The 25,136-nt window shown below is 44.7% G+C and overlaps 1 pseudogene; it reads right to left on the bottom strand.

The window, feature by feature from the left end:
- Positions 1-1,965: 1,965 nt before the first annotated feature.
- LOC109680212 (leukocyte immunoglobulin-like receptor subfamily A member 6) overlaps positions 1,966-25,136 on the bottom strand; it is a 55,291-nt pseudogene continuing 32,120 nt past the window's right edge.

Here is a 25,136-nt window from a genome sequence, read left to right as displayed (position 1 = left end):
ATTGAGGGGGGGGAGCGGGAGGGGGTGGAGTGGGTGGTTAGGGAGGGGGTAGGGGCAGGGGGAAGAAATGAACCAAGCCTTGTATGCACATATGAATAATAAAAGAAAAAAGAAAAAAAAAACAATTACATTAATCAGAGTGCACTCGTAAACAAACCATTTCTTGTCATTAGTTTTAGTAGGTTAGCCAGCTAGATTCTTAAATAATTTATAAAAAAAAAAAAAGAAAATGTGGTATCTATACACAATGGAATTTTATGCAGCCATGAAGAAGAATGAAATGTTATCATTCGCTGGTAAATGGATGGAATTGGAGAACATCATTCTGAGTGAGATTAGCCTGGCTCAAAAAACCAAAAATTGTATGTTCTCCCTCATATGTGGACATTAGATCAAGGGCAAACACAACAAGGGGATTGGACTTTGAGCACATGATAAAAGTGAGAGCACACAAGGGAGGGGTGAGGATAGGTAAGACACCTAAAAAACTAGCTAGCATTTGTTGCCCTTAACGCAGAGAAACTAAAGCAGATACCTTAAAGCAACTGAGGCCAATAGGAAAAGGGGAACAGGTACTAGAGAAAAGGTTAGATCAAAAAGAATTAACCTAGAAGGTAACACCCATGCACAGGAAATCAATGTGAGTCAATGCCCTGTATAGCTATCCTTATCTCAACCAGCAAAAACCCTTGTTTCTTCCTATTATTGCTTATACTCTCTCTACAACAAAATTAGAGATAAGGGCAAAATAGTTTCTGCTGGATATTGAGGGGCGGGGAGAGGGAGGGGGCGGAGTGGGTGGTAAGGGAGGGGGTGGGGGCAGCGGGGCGAAATGAACCAAGCCTTGTATGCACATATGAATAATAAAAGAAAAATGAAAAAAGAAAAGAGGCTCTTTCCGACAATCTTTCTCTCCTACTAACAGGGTGTGATGTTGTTTGTGGAATTTTCTATTCTGTGTTCCCTTTGCAAATGGTAATGCCTCAGGCCAACTTTCCCAAAGTAACCTGGGTGATAAGTTGTGCCAGAAAAGGAGGGAAAACTCCTCCACTCCTTTGAGGAGATTCTAGACAAAGTGTTTCACAGGATAAAAACAGGGCCCCATGGGTAGTCCCCCTAGCAGACCCACTTACTGTGCTTCTCCTACTACTGCTCCTATTACCTTGTGTGGTAAACCTCCTCATCAGGTTCATTCACAACCAGATGAATGACATTAAATTACAGTTAGTCAGGCAGTACCAAAGATTGCCCCTAGATGACTTGCCCAAAATGGCCATAAGGGATTATGATGGAAAAGAGGAGGGAATGATAAGGAAACCTGCAGAAAGATCAAGGATGAGGAGAAGATCAAAGAGTAAAGCCCTTCCCCCTTGCTAGGGCCCTGCTTCCAGCTATCCAGTTAGAAATTGTGGACAGCCTTTGTCCACAGCTGTGCTGACATGATATATTGTAACCTTGAACAGCTAACTGCCAAGTCTGCTTCTGTACTCCCTGCTTGCTTGCTGCTGATTTTCTCAATATAAAACCCTCAACCACCCTGAGTTGGGGCCTGCACCATTTTGGAGATATGCAGGTGCTAGCATGATACATAACAGACCTTCCTGTCCTCCAACCACCTGGGTTTGAGTCTTATTCCCCCTGGTCAGTCATACTGTCTGCTACATTTTTTGCAAGAGATTTATTTCCAAAATGTGAGGATATCAGTTATCTCTGACTATAGAATCAGAATCAGGTGAGCTCCAAAAGTTACAAGAGGCTCCTCATGGTATGTGAGGTGTCCATAGAGGCTGGATCATCAGTCAGTGTCCACAGGGTAGATCCCATGTCCTCTGAGGGCCCAGTGTGGAGGGAGACATCAGGATCTTCCTGGGCTTGTGGAAGCCAGAGCAGTGAGCTATTTGGTCTCAGCAGGGCTCCTCTGACTGAGAGGAAGGAGGTACAGTTCTCCTGTCTCAGTGTCACACTTCACAGCTGGGCATATGTCACATCCTGGAGACCCTCAGATGCAGCAGCCTAGAGGGGAGATGGTGAGAGGGAAGGTGCACAATTGATGTTGAGGTGCACACTTGCTGGGGGCCTGGAGAGGAAAAGACTCACATGACAGTACAATTGTCTGTCTGTCCCCTCCTGCATGCATGTCCTTCCTGTCCAAGAATTTTCTGGAGTGTGGAGAAGAATTAGCAACCCCTCCTGTCCCAAATCTGGAGTGGTACACCTGGGCATAGGTTGCTCTCTGTGTGCCTTCCTCAGGTTGTCCCTGCAGCAGGGAGACAGAGAGACAGAGACAGATCCTCCTGGTTCCACCTGGATCTCCTCAGCCAGTTTTCCCCATGGGGACCACAGTGATGCTTTCAAAACTTTAATCAGATTATGTCATTCCAGATAGAGTCTTCAGGGGCTTCCTATGGCTTTGGAAGTCTGGCATCTTCCTTCCTGCAGTTCTGAGCTCTCATACTAACACTCTGACCATTCCTCACTGGATAACAGCCACAAGATCCTTCTCCTGAAAGAGTTTGTGCTTACCTCAGGACCTTTGCATTTGCTGTGTCATCTTCCTGTAGCAGCTGGTCAACTAGATATGTGTGTGTGGCCTGTCCAGGCTCTTCTCAGAAGACACTTTGTCAGACTACCCCCTGTACTTACACTGGCCTCCTCTGCCCTCTGCCCTTTTATCTTTTTTTGTTTTTCTTGATAGAACTTGCAATCCTGACTTGGTCAGGATGGGGTTCTCTGTGTGTGGCTGGGTGAAGAAGTGAAGGGTGTTCATTACTCATCCATGTTTCTGAGATGCATGATCACATTATCAGGAAGACAGAGGCCCAGAAGTAGGAAGGAAGACAAAAGCGAGGGGCCAGGAAACTCACAGAAGAACCAGGAGAAAGGGAGAACAGAGTGGGGGAGGCATGAGAAGGAGAGGTCAACTGTGAACATTGCTGAGAGCTGAGAGGAGGTCAGGGAGGGTCCCTTGTCTGAAATTGGGTAACAGAAATCCATAGTGCCCTGGATATTGTGGGGCTGTCACCGGAATGTCCATCTATACCCTGTCCTAAGGTTGTGTGTTCTTTGCAGCAGCATCTCTGGGGACAGACACAGGGATCACTTCCCGGACAAAGTCCTGGGATCTCTAGTCCCATAGGTCCCTGACCTGTCTCAGATGGAGACAAAGATACACAGAGCATGTTGAACTCCCAGGTGCACAGTGTGGGGTTCAACCTGACTCAGCCCAAGTCCAGCTCCTCTCTGCCTCCCTCTGTGGTGTTGAGGCCTTTGGAATCTCTCTGCATGGGTCACTCATCTTCTCATGTAGGTTTCTTTCCTGGACAGCAGCAGCTGAGCTGGAAGTGAGGAGACAAGATGTGGTCAGGTGTCAGTGAGGGAAAGCAGGTGGTTGGGGGTGTGGTTCCCCAGATAGAAATTACCTCTTTTGCAGCCCTCTGTCTCAGGATGCTGGCTCTGTGACCCCTACAGGACATTGGAAGTTGGCCTATCTATAGGCTATATATTCTATAGAGGGAAGAATCTCAGGCCAGGAGGGTTAGAGCCCACTACACAGGGCCTGAGGTGAGGACGGGATTTTAAACACACTGCACACGTGTCCACATGTTTCTGAAATGGAAAATCTGAGAAATGCCTGAAATTTTCCCACGTTCCAAAATCATATTTCCCATTCTGATTTGACCTTTTGAGGAAATGTTCCCCAGTGCTGTCCTGTCCACACCTGAATGGTTTCTCTGGGGCTTGGCGCCTCATCCCAAAGTCAGTTAGTCCTTAGGGAATTCCACAGATACCTGAGGCCCCTGTAAACCACTTAGTATTCACCTGACCTCCTGCCTTTGCCATGAAGACAGGGTCTGATGAGGAAAAGAGGGAGGAAGAGGAAGAGCATCAGGTGGAAGGCCACTGATCTCAATCAGAACCTTCCAGTCCTTGGGCATAAGTGACATAGTGAATGAGGAGCAATGCCCTTATTTCAGCACCTACTGTTTGCCAGGCCCATGTTGGGTATTTGGACCAATCACCAACAACCCCCACACTCCTGCAACATGGGATTGCCAATCCCACCCAGCAGTTTACAGAGGAGGAAAATGAGACTCATAGAGGTGAATCATCTGCCTCAATTCACCCTGCACGAAGCAGCAGAGCTGGGATTGGATCTGGAGTGTCTTACCTCCAGCTTCAATGCCTGCGGTAGAGCTAGCTATCTGAGCTGGAAGGAAAGAGCCTGAACTCTCTCCTGTTACAGGTCTACACCACTCCCTGCCAAATAACAACTTACCCTCCACCTCTCCATATACAATGTTACCATCACTGTGGCATAGGGGATAGGCCCATGCAGAATCATGTCCTGCAGGCTCCCCTGGGATGCCTCCTTACCCCAAAGGTCACAGTCAAGGTCAGCACTGGAAGGAAATTGGAGGTCTGGGCTGGGCCTTTGGTTCCATTTGGAGAAAGTGAAGCCCCAAAGGGTTAGGGCTTTTCCAAGTCAATGTCTCCAGTGGAGGCTGAACCAATCCCATGCTCAGCTCCTGGGACCCCCCTCCCAAAACAGCCTCTCACTTACCTCTCTGGGGTTCTGACACCATGGGGGATAGAGCTCATGCTCAGGACCTGTGGGGGTGAATAGAAGGTGAGGGCCTGTGTGCCTGCTCTACACCTTGGTCTGGATACTCCTCTCCCAGCCTGGACTCAACATCACTGATGCCTTGATCCCACACTCAGGCATCTCATCCTCTGAGCCTCTCAGGTTCTAGGGTTCCCACCCACATCCCCACCTGATTTCCAGCTGGATAGACACAGGTGGGGCTGAGACAGGAACTTAGACAGGCTGGGATGCCTCCAGGCAGCCTGGGGAGCCAAGAAACTACCAGGACAGAGGCCACTGAGACTCACCTGCTGTTGGGATAGTCCTTAAATGTGGAGTGCTGGAGCCACCAGAGGAGACTGTGAATGAGGACAAGAGCACAGTGAGGGTTAGGGGCACCCTCTGGTGGTCATATTTCTGCTCACTTTCCTCCATCAGCTCCAGGTTGTCACTGTTCTCTGACCACACAATATGACTCCAATAGAAACAGTGATATTGTTCTGCATGGTGGTATGTTGTGTTTGGTATGAACAACGTGGCCTTTTTCCTGTACTGCCCTGGTTATCTTGCTGTCCCTTCTTTACACAGATGGTACTCCTGGGCATCTGGGGTCCCTGGCTCCAGATAGTCACAGTTCTCACACAGCTGATCACAGAATCTAGCTCTGCCCAGCTGTTGGATTTGGGGAGGGTGTCTGCAAGAAAATCAGAAGTTGGATGCTGGGACATTCCCCCTCAGATCCCAGCTCTCAGACCCAGAGTCAACCAGGCACCACTTTTCTTAGACTTTGGTCTTCTGTTTGTACTTCCCAGGAGTGGGCCCTGTCCCAAGCAGGGAGGAGAGACCTGGGGAAAACGGAGACACTTACTTGCCTGCATTGGAGTCCAGGTACTCAGAATCAGCCCTGGAAGGGAGTTTCCTTTGAGACCATTGACTCTGAAAGTAGAGAAGTTAATTTCCTCTCCAGAGCCTCCTGAAAACCTTTGTTGTTCTGATGATCCTGATCCTGACTGTGGGGTGGGCTTTTACAGACTATGAAACTCCCTCACCCACTTCCCATCTTACCAAAGCAGATCAGGACTGTGAGGGTCACAGTCATGTGTCTGCTCCAAATGACCACAGCCATGCAACTGATGAGGCCTCAGTGTCCAGCAGCACAGACAGACTCCCAGGGCATAGCAATAAGGGCCTGGATCCTCCCATGTATGTGGCTGTCACATCAGCAGCTCCACTCAAAGGGCACTTGTCCTGTCCAGGAGTCTGGCTTTCATTTTCTAGTGCTATGGCTGGGTGGAGTGTTTCTGATAGAAATGATGTCTCTTCTGACTCTTGTCTGCTTTGAGCTAGCCTGAGCCCCTTCATGGCCAATAATTACCAAATATTTATTGAGTATTTCCATAGTAATACTGAATGAAGAAGATCGAAAGAGTTAACTGCACATGTCAGATTAGTAAGAAATCCACAAATGTCTTGTACATTAGATTTCTATTTCAGCTGAAATAGTGCTGTAGAACAACTCATACTCTTTATTTCACAGTTCTGTGGGTTTGAAGTGTAAGGTGAGTGCTGGGGTTGAATCAGGTGTCCCTCAGGGTTATTTTCTCTGTAGACCCAGGGCAGACTCTGCTCACTCACTTCTTCAAACTCCTGCAGGCTGTGCGGCCTCCCAACTCACAGAGTAAGCACGATCCACCTTTTCAACTCCTTCTCTGATGCTAATCCCCTTACTCCCTCTTTCACTTCCAAGGACCTTGTTATTCCATTGAGACCCCATGGGCAATCTCCATTCCAAATCCTTAACTTAAGCTCATTTGCAAAGCCCTTTTCTTCCAAGTAAGGCAATGTAGTCACAGGTTCTGCGATGAGCATGTGGACATGGTTGTGCTTGACACCAATGAAGTCTTTCTTTCCCATAGTGCGAGGATTTCCTCTTTATTCACAAGTTACTCTGGGCATCCCAGTCCCCCTGACAACATAGGCTGACAGGTCTCTCCCAGATACTTACAGAGCCAGAGGTTGAGTTTGCTATTTTGCATACTACACATTTTGGGAACTATTTTGGGCAAAACTCATATGAGCCTCTTCTAAGAAAATACACAAGGGATGAGTCCAATTTAGGGATGTGTGGGTCATTCAAAACCTGCTCATTGTTGTCACCTGTGATTCTGTGATGGCTGACTTCATTACTCATGGCCAGGCATTCCCACTCAGGTAGAATCATTTCTAGGAATCGTTTTGTAAAAGATTAGTTCTATAAACAAATGGAACCATGTGGTTCGAATATCTAAAAGTCCTAAAGGCCTGTGATGTGACTCTACACATCCTCCTACCATAGACATTCCACCCCATGGCCTCTTTTGGGACCTGTGATTCAGCTTTCCTATGACATGAATCTGTTCCATAGTCTTCACTTATTCATCCATCACACCACCTGAACCAGATGTCTTTCAAGGTAGTTAATGAATGGACTGAGATCACACACCCAAGGAGCCACATGTTGTCTTGTACTCCAGAAGAGGCCCACAAGCTTTGGATTTTTACTTATTATGCAAGTGTACCAGTACCATGTCTCCCACCACCACAAAGACTTGACACACCTTCCTACAGGGAGTATTTTGGCTGACAATCTTTTCTTTATTTTTGTTCAAGGTAGGGAACATTGTGGCATTTACAAAACTCCTTACAATGTATCAAATATATTATACTTGAATTCACCCCCCCTCTTCTTTTTGCTCCTCGCCCATTCCTAGAATACTTTCAACAGGTATCATTTTTTATGTACATACATGTGCACACATTTTTGCACTGTATTCACCCACCTACCCAATTTCCCTGCCATCCCCATACCCACTTCCACAGGTTCCAACCCCCCACACCCCAGGCATGACTCATTCTCTTTTCCAATTTTGTAGAAGAAAAAAGAAAAAAAATTGAATAAGAGACTCTTCCTATACTTTGGTCATGCAAAATTATTCGCTAAAACAAGTCAAATTAGATGGAGTAGAGTGCAGAATCAATGTGAATGAAATAATGTCAACTAGAGAGTGATGTCAACAAGAGGGTGCAATAGGACTTCTCTGTCTTCATAATGTCCTCCTCACAAAATCCAACAAATCACATGCAAGAATATGATAGTGAATATCCTAGAATTTGGAGGCAAGCCTCAGACAACCTTTGACCAATGAATTGAGGATAACCAGAACAGAACAAGAACTAGACCTTTTTTCCAGACTCCAGTTCCCAGTCTGCATGACCTAGTTCATGGAGCTTTCATCTTTAAGCAGATGGTATCCCTGAGCATCCAAGGTCCCCTGACACCAGCTAGTTACAGTGCTTCCTCACAGAAAGGATGGGTTTAGAGAGGGTCTCTGCAAGGAGGCAGGTGAAAATGAGGTGGGTCAGTTCTGAAGACAGCAACAGAGAAGTGTAACATTTAAGTTGACCCCTGAATAGCAGAAGGATCAGAGTAGTCTGGAGATAACACAAATCACTTTCATATCCTCTTGTTTTGGCTTTCACTGTCTCTTTTGGCTTCTATTTAACTGTTCCCCTGTCTCCCACACCCTGTGTCAATGAGCTCAAAGCCCTTGCTCTTCTAAACCTACCACATTCCAGGGCCTTCCCTGGGACCTATTATCAAGTCCTAGGTTTTTAAGTGAATGGCTGAGGCTTCCTTACTTCACAACTGGCACTCTAAGAGATCAATGTGTACAGACTACACTTGATGATTGCTCCTGAAATATCCATAGCATTTGAACATCCACCTGTAGCTAGGGATCCATGGGCCCGCAGAGAACAGGGCCTGGAACTGCCCATTGGGGTGGCCATGTGAGTCCAGGGTCCAGGAAAGCTTGGGTGCTCCTTCCTTAGTCAGAATGAAGCTGTCAAATCCCTTCCATTAGCCACACTGGAGGATCAGGTTCCTTCCTGAGGTCACCACAGTGCTGGGCAGCGTTGAGATGCTGGGTTTGTGGTAGAATTCTAAGCGAGAAATAGGCAGTATGTTAAATGTATTCACAGCTCCCACATTATCCCCAGACCTGGGCTATAAGAAGGGCACCCCTGAGATCAGACCCTCTTCCTAAAGGCAGAGCCTGAGCTGGGACCTCTGAGTGGCCTCTCACCTGTCACCACCACCTCCAGGGCTTCACTGCTCTTTGATAACACAGTATGATTCCAAGAGTAACAGTGATATTGTCCTGCCTGGTGGTCTGTTGTGTATGCTATGGACAATATGGCCTTTTCCCATGGCTCCAGTGGGGAGTCTGTATTCCAGGGTTTGTATTTTCCTCTTTATACAGAAGGTACTCATGGGCCTCCAAAGTCCCTTGACACCAGATGGTAACAGGTGTCCCCACTGTGATGTCAGAACCTGCTGGCAGGTTTGGGGAGAGCTTCTGTTAAAAAACCAGTGTCTGGGTCACAGGCCACTAGAACCTGGTTCCTCCCACCTATGTGGTTGTCACATCTGTAGTCCCATAGTAAGTTGAGCTGCCCTCCCCATGGTCATGGCTTTCATTTCCCAGAACTGTTGTTAGGTTGAACACCAGAGTGTTCAAAAAGGAATCATGTTTCTTCTGACTCTTGGATGCTTTGAGTTGGTGTGAACTTCTTCTTGTCCAAAAATCATCACATATTTGTTGAGTATTTGCACTGTACTTCTCTGAATGAAATAGATCCAAACAGTTAACTACAGATCTCAAATAAGTAAGAAAACCACAGATATCCTGTATATAGCTTCTGATGTCTGTTGTAACAAATAGTGTCTTAGAACAACTCAAGTTATGTGACAGTTATGTGACTCAGCTCCCCACAGAGCTGAGTCCTCTGCGGCCCCAGGGCAAACTCTGTTCACTCACCTCTTCAAGCTCCTGCAGACTATGCATCCTGTGCCTCCTCATCCCTCCCATCTCACAGACAAGCACATTCCTCTTTACATACATGGAACTTGCTATTCCTTTGAGACCTGATGGGTAATCTGTAAATCAAGATTCTTATGTAACACATTTGCAAATCTTATAGCAAGATAACACAATAACAGGTTCTGGGGATGAGCATGTGGATATCATTGTGATTGAGGTCAACGAAGTGTCTCTGTCCTATGTCATTGGGGTTCCTGCTTTGTCCACACATTACTTCTGGTCATTCAGGTTCCCCCGACACCATGTGATCACAAGTTTCCCTCAGGTCATCAAAAGCCTGGCTCAGCCTAGTTGTTGGATTGTTATTTTGCACACCACATGGCTTTGGGGACTTCTTCAGCAAAATACCATATTAACCACTTCTTGATAATGGATAGTGGATGAGACCAACTTCAGGTTGGTTGGGTCATGATGGTACCTCTGGTTCCATGATGACTTGGTTACACATGTCCAGATATTCACACTCAGGTGGAGCTCAATAAAAACAGGGAAATCATTTCCCCAAAGATTAGCTCTATGTACAGATGGTGCAGTGTGTTTCTAAAATATTAGGGTCTGTGCTGTGATTTTTCATGTTCTCCTGCCACAGATACTGCACACCATGGCTGGTCCTGTGCATCAGCTTTTCTTCATTTTGGACATGTAGCAAAATTCTCTTTTTAGTTATCCCACCTGAGTCAGCTGTCTTTCAAGGTTCTCTTTTTTTTCCATGTTCCATAATTCCATCTATCTATCTATCTATCTATCTATCTATATATATATATATATATATATATTTTATTATTCATATGTGCATACAATGCTTGGGTCATTTCTCCCCCCCCACCCCCCTTTACCACCCACCCTGCCCCCTCCCTCTCCCACCCACCCCCACGATAACAGGCACAAACTATTTTGCCCTATCTATAATTTTGTTGAAGAGAGAGCATAAGCAATAATAGGAAGGAACAAGGGTTTTTGCTAGTTGGGATAAGGCTAGCTATACAGGGAGTTGACTCACACAAGGTTCTCAATGAATGGACTGAGTTCACATACCCAAGGAGGCACACACTGTCCTTGAACTCCAGAAGAGGCCCACTAGGCTTTGAACTTTTACTTGATACACAAGTGTCCGACTGAACATGTCTTCACTTTGTATGGAGAAAGTTTTTATTGTTATACATTTATTCATAAATGTTGTCTGGGCCACCTGTCCCACAGGCCACTCTCCACCTACATCCTCACCCTCCTCGCTTCCAGGCTCTTTGGAGAATCTTAACATACCTCAGGAATCTGGACTCCTAGAACTTGTATCAAGGCAGGAAGAATGTGAATTTTGATAGATTTCTATCCCTCACTCAGGAAGTCATTCTTTCCACCAGTTCCTCTAATAGTTGCTGGTTCCTGTGAGGTTCACACCATGCATCATCACTGATGGTCATGAGGCATCCTTCACACTGGAAGGACTTGTGGCCTGCCAACCAGATGGCAGATGCTGAGTTGACAGAAACCTGCATAGGAACAAGTGGATTTTCCCTAATAATGGAACCTCATCAGGAGAAGAAGCTGGAGTTGGAATTAACATTTGACTTCTGCATCCACTGGAGGCCTTGGTCCTATGTCTTCTGCCACACAGCAACTGGGACACTGAACTGTAACATGGGGTTCTTGATGGAATGCTGACCTTCACGGTCATCATTGGAGTGACTATTGTCTCACTGTTCTATAAGAAGAGGCATCTCCAGCCTGCCCCTGTCCTTTCTTCCATGGGTAAGTAAACAATACACATATGAGTACAAAAAAGCCACAGAGAACATGTTCTATTGACCAATAAAGAAGCTCATTGTCCTTCCCCATGTTGAGGGCAGAGCTGAATGGTGCATTTCAGAACGACAATGATTTTCCAGTCTGCCCTACAATGTGGAGGGGATGAGAGAGGAGAGATTGGGGTTTCACAGCATGAGAGGATGCCAAGAGTGTGGATGCACCACCTAGTCTGTGTTTCAACAACTGAAAGTTTCACAGAAAGCAAAACTGCTATTTCCCAAGTCATTGGCCTTTTTAGTGTCCCAAATAAGATATACAACTTCTCCTTTTCCAGTAATTGATTTCTACCAGTAGTAAAGCCCAAGTTCCATACTTGAGACATTTTCCATATATGTAATGGAATGAAGAGAGCTCAATGTGGGAAGGTCAGAGCAACCTGTTTATGTTCAAGGTTCCAGTTCTCCCCTCATCAATGGTTGTGTTCATCTCTAAGTCTTCCCAGTTTAGGTAATCCTGGGTGGATTTTTCATGTCACAACAACAGTGTGGATGGGAGTTTGAGGAAAATTTCCATATCGCATTGTCACTTATCTTGGGTCAAACTGAGCTCCAAGGTGGACCCACACCTGAAATGCACCATGAAACACCTCTTCTGACTTTTGAGAATGCAAGGAGTGGTCAGTGCCTAATGATGTCCATTCACCCACCATGAGAACCAAGCAGACATGATGCTGTCCCTTGGGTCTCACATCCTGGCATTCTATGATCTGGCTAAAGGTTGAGGGGCTGGACTATCACTGGGACTGGGTTGCCTCTGCTCTGCTCATCCATCCTTTGTGTCCAGGTTCAGTTTTAGGCTCTATCTTTTTCCATAATGGCTTCAATCATCAGTGTCTGAGACCTTGGGAAAGGTGAGAGTGATGGATGAAGGTAGTATGACCCATCTGCTTCCATCTCTGGGACTGTAAGGATGAGTTCTTCTCACCCATGCCTTGTCCTCTGTATTGCATTCTAGTATCTACAGTTCACCTGGGGCTATGTGCTGAGTGTATAGTGAGAAGGACCTATGGTCAGGTGGGTGGGTCCTTTGTGAGATGCTGGGTCCCGGGAAATCCCTGGGTACTGACATCTCATGGTGTTGACTGACAGAGCTCCATGATCTGTAAGTCCTGCTGACCTCAGGGAATAGGACCATGAGATGGCCCTTCCCTCCATGGAGTCAGAGCATGAACCATGCTGATGTGCTGTGACAGGAACAAGGAGTCAATTTGTATGGGGTCAGAGTGGGGGAGGACAGTGAGCTTCAGCCAGGGCTCTCCACATGCAAGGTTCACTTCAAATACTAGATGAAGAAGGTGAGACCAGAACCCACCCAAACATCTGCACACAGGTCCAGTAAGTGAGGTCACTGAACCTGAACTTAACTCATTCTAGGTGGCATAATCCTAACATGAAAGTCAGACAAAACCTTACAGACAACAAAGTACAGACCAACATTTCTCATAGATGTAAAAACACTCAAAAATGCATTCACACTCCACATAATGACATTTGCCTCAATGGCAGATCTCACATGGGTTGGTGGTCCCACAAAATTAGAGAACTTTGTAACATTGGATCCATGTGACATTGTTTATGTATACTCCATGATCACACAATGACAAAATTGTCTGTGGATTCATTTCTCAAAACACATTTTTAAATAAAATCATGAATAAATATACTGTAAATTAAATCCAATGATGTGTAGAAAGATTTATATTCTATGAATGGGATTTACTCAAAGGATATATGTCAGTTCAACATTGAAAAACCAAGAAATACAGTCAGTCACAACCTCAGAGTTAAAAAGAAAAATTACATGACAACAGAATTTAAATGTAGATGCAGAAAAGGCATTTGTCATGATCCCAACTCATTCCTCCTAAAGTGTTAGCAAATTAGGAATTGACAATTTCCTCAAACTGATTAAACTTACATACAAAGAAGCCTGATGTTGGCTTCATATATGATAACCTGAAAACTTAAATTTCCCAGTAAATAAGGAAGAAAGCGAGGGCATCCCCCAGTCCACTGCTTTTCAGCATTGCACTGGAAGCCCTGGCTAATGCAGGAAGAGCAATAAAGGAAATGGAGGTGCACAGGTGAGAAGGAGAAATACAACCATCTTTCTGTTCAGATGACATGATTGTTTATGTTGAAAATCTGAATGAGCTGACAAAAAGGAAAGAAAAATGTTCAGGAAGTAATCATGATTACAGGAAGAGGATTCAGGCCTAACACACAATTTAATTTCTTTTGACCATTCCAGCAACAAACAGAGGAATTCAACAGTTCCTTCAAGAGCCAGGGTACTGATCTGAAGTTATTATGTTTCTGGAGAAACCATACAAGCAGCATGTCAAGAGGACTGAGCATTTGGGGGTCCACAAAAATTTATGACATTTCACATTTAGGCTTTTTTTCATCCTGGAATCTATTTTTTTCTGCAAATTCAGCCAAGATACACATTCTCTGATGAAAGTATAGTGTCACTAGCATCCAATGGGAGTACATTAATTAACAGTGTAAATAGCAAAATATTACTTGAAAATGAAGCAAAGTAGCAGGTGTACAAAGTCAAGGACCCTTCAAACCTGGCCTGTGGGTTTCACTCTCCCATCATGCAGGTGAGAGGAGAGGAGGGACAGTCAGAAAAGTCCCCAGCAAGGTGTAGGATCGATCCACAGTGTCATTGGAAAGAGCTCTCTACACCTGGAAATATGTGTTTCTTTTTCACTCAAACCATGGGTATGCACATTCTCAGAAACAGTTTCCCATCTTGTGCCCATATTTTCTTCCAAAATCTCCAGGGATGGCCAGATTCATCTCCCATGCTCCATCACTCAACCCTGTCCTCTCTCCTCTTCACCTCCTGACTGCATGTCGTATTCTTCTCAGGCTGTGTAGAACTTCAGTAACAGAATCCCTACGACCATGAGGAACACACCAGTCAAGCCCATGTGGATGAGATGCTCCACTGTGTAACTCTGGCAATGTGAGGCTGGGGAGTGTAGAGAAAGAGGACAGAGAGGTCAGGGAAAACCAAAATCACCCTGAGATCCTTGCATGTCAACCCACAGTACAGTCTTCACCTGGACATGGCTTGACCTGTCCAGCCCCTAAACTAACAAATTTCCCCTCTCGTGTATCAGGGGTAATGAATTTTTGTGATGGGCTTATGGTCTCATCAACTGCTGAGACCCAATGAGGAGTAGGATGTTTGAAGTGTTTAAGAGACTGAGCCTTTCCCCTGGGTTTCACATTCCCACGTGTTATTTTCATGACATAACATTCTGTGAATCCAGAATGACTCTTTCCTGCTGTATAGGGGTTTCCTCTCATTTACTCATTGAATTCCTCAGCCTCACTTTGTTCAGGGAGATTAGAACTTGTGTCTGACTCACTTTAGAACAAAGTTTGTCTGAGTCCCAAGACCCCAGGATGAGTGAGAAAAATGGTCTCCCAATTTAGAAGTCATGGAACCTTTATGTGCTCTCTGTTCAGTCTGGGACATAGGACCACAGAAGCTAATTCTGCCAGACAGGAGTTTCCACTGAATCACCAAATGAGAGCCCAGAGTCTGGGGTGATGTTTGGACCTTGGGGATCCTAAACTTCAGGAGCACAAGGGGTGACAGTCTCGGGCTACTCCCCTGCATCCACCCAGACAGTTCCCCTGAGCTTCATCATCTGTTTAACTTTCATTAAGCAACCCTCACCTAACTAGACACACCTGCAGAGAACCACGCAAAGATACACACAAGGTGCACAAAGATACACACACAAATGTATATACTCTAAATGTGTACATATGAATAGTGTGTTGTCAGTGGTTTACAAAATGTGTATTTCTGTTTCTTAGATGCATTTATCTGCAGAAAAGAAAAGAATTAATGTATAAAAACATACCAGTTGACAGATATTTATATGGATGACTATTTACAATTAAATAAATCTATAATGCATCTGTCCTGTTGCCTCCACAAAACCCTCATTTGCCCACCTGGCATGTTTTGGATTTCAGTGATGGAAGCAGGGTTGGGCATACATTGGAGACCCATGTCAGTCTCCTCCTCTCTGAAGGATGAATTCTGCTGTGGCTAACACTCCCTATGTCCACCAACTCCCATTCTAGACAAGAGCCATTCTGCAGACGGGGCCTTATGTAACCCTTTGAGCTCAGAGTGGACAGGATCAGTGGCTTCTCACCTGAGACCATGAGCACCAGGGGGGTCACTGGGGTGTGATGACAGGTAGGGGGATGAGCTTTGAGAACCATACCACCTGTAGGTTCCCCTAAGACTGAGTTCACAGGAGTCATGGAGAATTCTGCCTGGTGCTGCTGAGCAGCAAAGAATCAGCTGCTCCCTCCTTGGACAGAAGGAAAGTGTCCATCTAGCTCCATGACTGACACATCGGGGTCATATTTTCTCCTGAGGACACTGTGCGACGTGGCTGTACTGAGAGTGAAGGTTTGTCACAGAGCAGTCCTAGAGAGAAGAAAGAGAGTGCAAGGGCTACCCCACTTGTTCTGAGCTAAGGTTTTATCAGGGCCTGTGCCTAGGGACTTAAGTCTCTGTCTGTATCTGTTTTCTCTGACTTTGTGTATCCACAATCCTCCCCTGTCTCTCTGTCCCTCTCCCTCCCTGACACTGCTAACCTTCATCCTGCCCATTCCCTTTTGTTGCTCACCTGCTTGACTTATGCATGGATTGGTCCCTGACTTGTCCTGCTGCTTTTCTTACCTAAGACCAAGATGTCCAGCAGGTCACTGGAGGATGACCACTTGGAGGAGAGTCTGTGCATACCATACATAGCATTTGTACCTCCCCTAAGGATCTGGTCACAGGGCCCGGGTGGAAGTTTGCTGAGAAAACCTACCTGGGACTGCCTGCCAGGTAGCTGGGGGAGGTCACAACCAATCCCCTTTGCACAGAACAAATCCCACCAAGCGACACTGGAGGGTCAGGTCCTCTCAAGGTGCCAGGACATGGCTCTGCTGGTCCTCAAGGATGGCTTTCTGGACAGCCCTGGAGAAAAGAAAACCAGGGAGTGAGTGGCCATATCTTACCAACCATTTTCCCATCTCCTCCTGTCCTGCAGGTCTCACTGTCTCTCACACTCTGGGTCTCTGTGTCAAGGTTGCCAGGGCCCGATGGCAACATGATTAATGGCAATCTTTTTTAGGCCTCAAGTAGTAATTAGGAAAAGATGGGGCTTCCTTGTGTGAGACCTGGAGCTCCAGGAGATCACTGAGCTCTGACCTCCCAGCAGGATTGTAATAGTAACCCAGATATCATCATACATGGTGCTCAGTCATGGATGAGCCTTGTTGCCAGGCTCCAGTGAGGTCTGTGTGCCCTTGTTCAAAGATTCCTGGTTTAATAAGATGGTATTTCTGGGCCTCAGGGTTCCCTGACACCAGATGGTTACAGAATCTGGCTCAGCCCAGACAGCAGATTTGGGGAAAGCCACTGCTAAAAAACCAGAGGCTGGGTCACAGGCTATCTCTCACTCACATCCCATTCTTAGATCCAGGGTCCTTCAGAAACTTTCAGCATCACCCTACTTTTATCCATTGTAACTTTCCAAACTAAGGAGGAGAGACTTGGGACAGCTGGAGATTACTCATCTGCCTGAACTCAGGTCCTGGAGCCCAGAATCAGCCCTGGAAGAGTGTTTCTGTGAGACCTTTGACCCTGAAGCTTAAGCAGATCTTCTCCCCAGATCCTCCTGAGAACCTTGGGTATCCTGATGGGCCAGGGTCTGGCAATGGGGTGGGCTCCTTCCAGACTAAGCTATCCCCTCACCCACTTCACTTTTACCAAAGCATAGCAGGGTTGTGCAGGAACATGTCATGGTGTCTGCTCCAAGTGACCACAGCCATGCATCTGATGAGGCCTCAGCATCCAGCAGCACAGATAGACACCTAGGTTCTGACCACTAGAACCTGGTTCCTCTCACCTATGTGGTTGTCACATCTGCAGTTTCACAGTAAGTTGAGCTGAACTGCCCATGGTCCTGGCTCTCATTTTCCAGTGCTGTGGCTGGGTTGAATGCCAGAGTTCATTCTCAGAAACGAGTGGCATCTTCTCTGACTCTTGGCTGCTCTGAGTTGGCCTGAACTCCTTCTCATCCAAGAGTCATCACATATTTGTGGAGTATTTGCATTGCACATCTGTGAATGAAGTAGAATCAAACAGTTAACTGCAAATCTTAAATAAGTAAGGAAACCACAGATATCCTTTACATTACCTTCCTATGTCTGCTGTAACAAATAGTGTTTTAGAACAACTCAGATTATGTGACAGTCCTCCAGGTGTTAACTGCAAAATGCTTTCTGGGCCCAGTCAAGTTTCTCTCAGGGCTGTGTCCTTTGCAGGCTCAGGGCAGACTCTGCTCCCTCACCTCTTCAAGTTCCTGTAGGCTGTGCAACCTGTGCCTCCTCATCCCTCCCATCTCACAAGGTGAACATGCTGTTTCCACCTCAGCTCCACCTTCTCACCTGCTTCTCTGATTATGAATCCCTTCCTCCCTCTTTGACTTACAAGGACCTTGCTATTATGTTGAGACCCATGGTAATCTCTACTTCCAAGTTTCTTAACCAGCATATTTGGAAAACACCTTTCCGCTGAGTAAGTTAACACAGTCTAGGTTCTAGGATGAGCATGTGGATATCATTGTGATTGACAGCAATCAGGTCTCTTTCTCTATGGTGCTGAGCTTCCCTCTTCATCCTAATTTTGCTTCTGGGCATAAGGTTTCCTGGCCACCATGTGGTCACAGTTCTCCCCAGGTCATCCCAGAGGTTGGCTCATCCCAGAGGTTGGATTTGCTATTTTTCACACCACACATCTTTGGGAACTTCTTCAGTCAAATCTCATATGAGCCACTTCTCTGAGTATGGGGTGGAGATGAATCCAATTTAGGGTTGGGTGTGTCAGTCAACACCTGTTCACTCTCGGTTGCATGGTGACTCAGAGACATATGTCCATGCAATCACTCGCAGGTGGAGCTCAATAGAATTATAGATTCATTTCCACAAAGACTGGATTTCTGTAGAAATGTCACAGTGTGCCTCTAAAATCTAAAGATGTGTGCTTTAACTCTTCACATCCTCCTGTCACAGATGCTCCACACCATGGCCTCTACTGATTCCTTTGGATCAGGTTTTGTGCAGCCTGGACCTGTTCCAAAGGCTTCTCTTGTTTGTGGACCACCTGAGCCAGCTGCCTTTCAAGGTTCTTAATGAGTGGATTGAGATCACACACCCAGGGAGGCACATGTTGTCCTTGAACTCCAGAAGAGCCCACTAATCTTTGGGATTTTAGTTAATTATGTAAGTGTCCAAAGGAACATGTATGGCAAATCAAAACATGCTTAAGGCATATGGACTCATTGAACATGTATCAGACATCAAGAACCTGAATACTGATAGATTTGTATCCCGCCTCAGGATCCCATTGTTTTTACCAACTTTCTCTAATAGTTGCTGCTTCCTGTGAGGCCCACCTCATGCATCATCCCTGTGATGGACAGGAGGCATCCTGCACAATGGAGGAACTTGTGGCCTGCAGAGGATGGGTTGACACAGACCTGCATAGGACAGTGGAGAAGCACCAGTGATCCTCAGCCTTTATACACAGTCCAGTGGAACACAGACTTCTGCCAGACCCATAGCTGCACTCAGGGCCAGGAACTTGTGGATTTTCCCTAATAATAGTGCCTTGTCAGGAGCAGAAGCTGGAGTTAGAATCAACAATTAAGTCCCACACCCAGTGTAGGTTTCAAGGTCCTTTGTCTTCTACCATACAGGAGATTTGCATAGAAACTTAGAGTCCTTCAGAGGATGCTGACCCTCACAGTCCCTCCAGTAATGTGGAGTGACTGTTGTTTCACTGATCTGTAGAAGGAGGTATCTTCAGTGCCTTCCCAAGCCTTTCCTTACTTTTTGTTTGTAATTCCAAGTGAGAAACAGCACAAGGTGCTAAGGGTGTTTGTGTCCATTCATCATCTCTGACCTGTGGCAAGATCTTGAGGTGTGTTCAGGGACCCCAGCCAAACCCCCACTAACTACTGCCCTCTATACACCTGTATGCTGAGTGCATACATCCAATCACAGAGGCACTGGGCTATCCAGGCTCTTTAGCAGAATAGAACAGTCAACAATGAACACTTCAGTGCAAAAATTCCACAGGTTTTGGAATGCTAGGTGGATTGATCCTGTACAGCAACAGGTGGATGGGATGTTGGGGGACTTCTCAGTATGGTATTGTCACTTGCCTTGGGTCAAACTCAGTTCCCAGATGTTAGGCAAGTGTCCCATCCCCTCAAATGCCCCTGGACTAAATTGAGAGGCAAATACTTCTTCTTTCTTATAAGGATGCAGTGAGAAGCAGTGAGGGATGATGTCTAGGCTACCCACTATGAGTACCAAGCAGAGAGGGCAGTGGCTGGGACACCTGATGACACAATGACCTTGGGTCTCCCATTCTGGACTTCCATGATCTGGAACAAGGGTGAGGGGCTGGAACGTCAGTGGGGACAGATCTGCCTCTGCTCTGCCCATCAGATTTTGTGTTCATGTTCAGTTTCAGGTTCCATGTCTCTCCACTCACAGTTTTCAAGACATAGATAATGGTGTTAGTGATGGATGGAGGTAGGATGACTCCTGTGTTTCCATCTATGGGACAGGAAAGATGAGTTCTGCAAACTCCTCCCTGTCAACTCTCCTACATTCCAGCATTTGAAGTTCACCTTGGGCCATGTGGTGAGCATTCCCAGGAGGACCTGGGAACTTTAAGGCTGGTTGGCTCCCACATAGGAACCTCAGCCCCAGTGCAACCAGAGATCAGGATCTGTGGACCTCAGGACACAGGATCTTTCAATGTCCTATCTCTCTTTGGGGTCAGATTATAAGTCCCACAGACACTGAAGCTGCAATAGGACCAGGGTCCCCATGTGCAGAGGGACGTGGAAGGTCAGCAGGCTTCTCCTTGTCCTGGAAGTTTCTCTTCAAATACTAGAGGGAGATGGTGAGCTCATAACCTTTCCAGACAGGTGTACACAGGTCCAGGCAGTGGGATCACTGACCCTAACACCATCTAGATAGACAGTATTATCCTAATGTGCAAACTAGACAGAACCTTGGAGGAAACAAAGTGTAGACCAACATTTGTCATGAATGCAGATGAGAAACCCTCAAAAATTCATTTATGCCCCAAATAATGGTAGTTGAGTCAGTGACATATGCCATATGTGATGCTGGTCCCACAAGATTAGAGAACTTTGTGACATAGGATCCATGTGACATTGTGTATGTACACTCTGTGATCACACAGGGACAAAATTCCTATGGATGCATTTCTCAGAACACACTTTTCCACAAAGTCATGAATAAAAATATTGTAAATTACATCCAGTGACGTGTAAAAAGATTATATTCCATGAATTAGTGGAATTTACCCAAAGAATGTAAAGCCAATTCAATGTTCAAAAACATAGTAATGCAATCAGTCACAGCAACAGAGTTAAAAAGAAAAATTACATGACAATGACATATCTGTGAAGTAGAAAAAGCATTTGTCATGATCCCAACCCGTTCCTCATAAAAGTATCAGCAAACTAGGAATTAAGAAATTTTTCAATCTGGTTAAAATCATATGCAAAGAAGCCTGATGCTTACATGATATTTAATTTTGAGAAAACAAAAATTTCCCCCTACATAATGAATATGACAAGGGTGTCCCCCGGTCTACTCCTTTTTAGCATTGTATTTCTCTTCCTGGATAATACAGGAAGAGAAATAAAAGAAACATGACATACGCAGATCAAGATGGAGAAACAGAACTTTATTTTCAGATGACATGATACTTTATGTTTAAAATGTTACTGAATTGAGTAAATGAAAAATCCCTGGAAATATTAAGTGGCTATATGAAGGATGACTCATGGTTAATATACAAATGAATTTCTGTTGGATAGACCAGCAATGAAGAGAGGAATTTGAAATGAAGACCAAAACACCAGTTGAGATCATTGCTTCCCAACTCCTCATGCCGGACATGACATTTGCATTTTGAAGTTGAATGTGAAGGGAATGCTTGCAGTTTTCATCCAATACCACAAATCATGCTAGAATCTGAGTTTTTTCATTTTTTCTGTTAATAGAGAAAAGGTTCACTATCTCAGATGAGAAGATGCAGTCTAATTAAAACACAGTGAGGAATGTAGTCATTAAATATCTAGGAAAATATTACATAAAAGTGAAGCCAGGCAGTAGGTGCACAAAGATGAGGACCCACACATGGCTTGTGGGAATGACCCTCACATGGAGTTGAGAGGAGAGGAGAGGCAATCAACAAAAGTCCACCGCAATGTGGATGAAAACACAATTTAGCAGAGAAAGAGGTTCCGTGGTCCAAAAACACATTTGGTCCCTGAACATTCTCAGAACACAGTCCCCCAACTCATGTGCCAGATTTTCTTCTAGATTCTCTGGGGTTGTCATATTCAGTTTCAAGACCCCACTGCTCTGCATGGTGTCATGTTTCTTAATCATCTTCAGAGTGCATCCTGGGTCATTCTCTGACTGTGTTGAGCCTCAAATAACAGAATCTCAAGGACAATGAGGACCTGGCCACCCATGGCCAGGCAGATGAGATTCTCCACTGTATAATCCTGTGGCTGTGAGGCTGGGGATTGTGGACATAGAGGACATGGAGGTCAGGGCAGGAAAAAATTACCCAGTATCACCACATGTCCACCCAGTGCACCTGATCCCTTGGACAACACTGTCCCTTTGTGCCCAGTCCTATAGCTGAGAATTCTCATTATTCACCCATCTTGGGGCTTACATGTTGTGGGATGGGCTTTAGATCTCAGCTGCTCCTGAGAACCAATGAAGAGGTGTAGGATATGTGAACTGCTGAAGAGACCCGAGCCTTTTCCCTGTGTTCCACATTCCTGTGTCTTAATCTCATGACATAATGTCATATAGATCCTGAACAAACCCAAGTACTACCACCTTGTTTCATTCTTCAGCATCACTGTGCTCTGTGAGTTCAGATATTGAGGTCTGTGATCTGATCCCTGAGAGTTCAGGATAAGTGTGAGACATGGCCAGTTCAAAAATAATGGACCCTTTAATCTGCTCTCTCTTCTGACTCAAACAAAGGACCTTATAAGCTAATTCCCCTGGAGATGAGTTTCCACTGATGCACTACAAACATTCCAAGGTCCAGGGGTGAAGGGATGGGGATCAGGGACCCTGAATATCATAAGCACAAAGGGGTAACAGTCTGGGGCTGCCTCCTGTGAACCCCACCCCAGCCAGGTCCTCTTAATTTCATCATGCACTAGTCTTCTTACTAACCATCATATAGCAAGAAACACTTGAAATGTAACACACTCACCCCTCTCCCCCCACAAAAGTCTATGCACTCATACATTCTAAAGAGTGGTGATGTCAATGGTTCATAAAAACAATATTGCTTATTAGGTCTCTCAAAAATAAAGATAGAACTACCATAGGATCTGGTGATACCACTCCTGGGAGTACATCCAAGGAATGTGCTCAGGATATGATAGAGCCACTTGCACACCCATGATTATAGCAATAGTTATCACAGTAACAAAGGTTTGGAAACAGCCCAGATGCTCCACAAGTGATGAATTGGTTAAGAAAATATGGTACATATACACAAGGGAGTTTTATTCAGTCTTAAAGAATAATGAAATCATGTTATTTGTAGGTAAATGAATGGAACTGGAGAACATCATGCTAAGCAAAGTAAGTCTCACTCATAAATTCATAGGTCACATGTTTTCCCTCATGTGTGGAAGTCAGAATTATAAAGTAAATGTAATTAGATAAGTGTATGATCATGCCTCTATCTCTCTCTCTATCAATTTATCTCTCTATAGTTAGAGAAGAAAATTTTGTTAGTAAATCTATGTGGGGGGGACTATGGGAGTTGGGAAATGGAATAAAAATGTTAGAGAATGAAAAATATTGAAACAACCCATGTGCATATGAATATATTATACTTACTGTAAGTTGTTGAATATTAGGGGAGGGTGGTGATAGAGAAAGAGGAAGTAAAGGGGCCATAATTAGATCAAAGGTCAATATATACAGGCCTGAAGTAAAAGGTGAAACCCTCTGTGACAATCAGTATAAACTTAAAAAATAAGTGAAGGGCAAGGAAATAGGTGATTTCCAGGGATGGGTACTAGTGGGTGGGGGTGGGCATTAGGAAAGGGTGAATGAGGGTGAATAGAGTGGATGTTTTTTGTATGCACATATGAAAATAGAAGAAAGAAACATTTTGAAATTTTTCTGGGAAGCAGGGAGGAGGGAAGAGGGAGAATGATGGAGGGGGTAAATCTAAGATACATTATAAGTACATACATAATATCACAATGTATCCCCCCATACAACTATTATTGCTAACAAATGTTTTAAAAAGAAAACAGCCATATTTATAATTTTACAAGTATAAATCTATGTAGCCACCAATAACAAACATGTAAAAACATACCAGTTTAGCAACATTAACATGGACAGGTAGTTGTTAATATTAAAGGAATGTAAACTAAATATATGATGTGTGTAATTATGGGCACATATATGCAATATGCATATATACACTTTTTAGGATATATACATGTAATTATATATACATATTAAAAGCAAATATTTTAAATCTGTACTTTAGAAATTAAGAAGTGAAATTACATCTTATTGGGATGATATAAATTTTATCAGTAAATCAGAAGACTTTTATTACAATGAGAAGGGAGAGACCCCTAAGTCAATATGAAAGAAAATTAATAGTCACAAACCCATAGCTTTTTCATGTATACTTAATCATTATTTACAAAGTGTAAAGTAATAAAAGACTTGACTTACAAATGATTAGTATAGCTTTACAGTTCAGAGAATTTCCTCTGAACATAATTTTTATGAATAAAAGTGCAAACTATATTTTGTTTTGTAGGGAACTTAGGTTGAACCCAGGACTTTAGACTTGCAAAGCAAGCACTATACTGCTTCAGCCACACCTCCAGTCCATTTTGCCCTGTTTATTTTGGAGATTGGAATCTCACAAACTGTTTGAGTGGGCTGGGCTCAAACTGTGATTCTTCCAATCTCAGCCTCTGAAGTAGCTAGGATTACAGGTGTGAGCCACATGCCCTGGTGAAAAATTATTTTAAAGTCCAAAATAATCCTCAATTTGAACTAGAATAAGAAGACTTGATATTAAGAGGAAGTTATTCCTCATAATTAGTGTATAATGTGACCTAATACTCTGTAAATAGAATCATTTCCTTTTAAAGTAGATATCCATATATCTTGGTATACATTTTCACATGGAAAAATTGTTTTGAAAGTTTCCAAAAAATTGAACAAGTACAAGTAGAAAATGCAAAGTATTAATAAATTGAATTGCACACAGAAAAGCTGTGTAGAGATCCCCAGTCACTCTATTGAGCAGGTGCATGGCCCCTTCTTAGTCTCAGGTGTGTGGACCTTGGAGACATCAAGGTGAATTCAGGAGGGTCCATGCCAGCAGTTCCCACACCTGGGATGCATGTCTCTAATGGAGGGAGTCTGGTGTGGTCTCCAGGCTTACTCACAATCAGACCCACCAGGGCTGAGCAGCTTCTTGACCTGCTCTGCGAGGACTCCAGGACCAGGCAGGTGTGGGTGAGGGGCCATGTCCTCATAAATGAGAAATAAGAGCTCCCAAGGAAGTGTCCATGTGTCCTGTCCTCAACTTGCCCAGCTGCTCTTCCTCCCCCATCAGCCTCAACATCTTCCCCGTTTACAAGTCAGGTTGGG

Source organism: Castor canadensis, chromosome 16, assembly GCF_047511655.1.
Source record: "Castor canadensis chromosome 16, mCasCan1.hap1v2, whole genome shotgun sequence".
NCBI classification, from domain to species: Eukaryota; Metazoa; Chordata; class Mammalia; order Rodentia; family Castoridae; genus Castor; species Castor canadensis.
The sequence above is the reverse complement of the archived record's forward strand: the minus strand, read 5'-3'. Positions and strand labels throughout refer to the sequence as shown.